Consider the following 1,162-nt stretch of genomic DNA (forward strand, 5'->3'; position numbering starts at 1 on the left):
CCGGTGCCAAAGTTGTGCCGAGCTCTCCGAGCACGACACTGGTAGGAGAACAACAGCCGACAAATCGAACAGTTTGGAATGTTTTTGGCCGAGCTTTTCGGCGACAGAAAAACGAAACTGATTTTTTTTGCAAAAAACATCACAAACTGTCCGATTTGTCGGTTGTTGTTTTCCTGCCAGGGTCGTTCCCGAAGGGCTCGGCACAACTTTGACATTGATTAAAGTTTATTGCGTTTGTGCTGAGCCCATCGGACACGACTGGTAGGAAAACAACAATCGGCAAATTGGAGAGTTTGAAAGGTTTCTTGCATACAAATCAGTATTTTGCGGAGCTTTTCGGGCACAACACTGATTTTTTTGCACAGAAACGTCCGAAACTGTCCGACTTGTCGGTTGTTGTTTTCTTACCAGCGTAGTGCCCAAAGGGCTCGGCACAACAAAAACATTAGACTTTAACTGGAGCCAATGTTGTGCTGAACTCTCAAACTAGAAACAAGGCGCTTTAGAAGTTGTTTTGTATAAAGATCAGTATTTTACTGAGATATTCGGACACGACACTGATTTTTTACGAAAAAAATCTTCCAAATCGTTCGATTAGTCCGTTGTTGTTCTCCTACTAGTGTCGTGCCCGAAGGACTACGCACAACATTAGACAAAGACATTAGACTTTAACCGGTGCCAAAGTTGTGCCGAGCTCTTCGAGCGCGACACTGGTAGAAGAACAACAACCGATGAATCGAACAGTTTGAAAGGTTTTTTGCTTAAAAATCAGTATTTTGCCGACCTTTTCGGTCAAAAATCCTTCCAAACTGTGCGATTTATCGGTTGTTGTTTTCCTACAGTGTCGTACCCGAAGGGCTCGCCTTAACTTCGCTATCAATTAAAGTCTAATGTGTTTGTTGTGCCGAGACCTTCGGGCACGACACTGGTAGGAGAACAACAACCGACAATTCGAACGATTTGTGCAAAAACATTCAAGAGAGCTTTTTCGTTTAGATATGAACAAGTAATGAAACAGCAAAATTATTTAAGTTGTAGATAAGTTCTATATTGTTGAGGCGGATTCATTTTTTACAAACTTCTTTTTAGGTATTTCGCCTCAAAAATTTTTGTCTTTAAAAAAGACAGAATTTCCTCACGTCTTTTATTACAGATTGATAAA

This window comes from Dendroctonus ponderosae, unplaced genomic scaffold (assembly GCF_020466585.1).
Source record: "Dendroctonus ponderosae isolate FM_Combo_2020 unplaced genomic scaffold, Dpon_F_20191213v2 Dpon_F_20191213_6, whole genome shotgun sequence".
Lineage (NCBI taxonomy): Eukaryota > Metazoa > Arthropoda > Insecta > Coleoptera > Curculionidae > Dendroctonus > Dendroctonus ponderosae.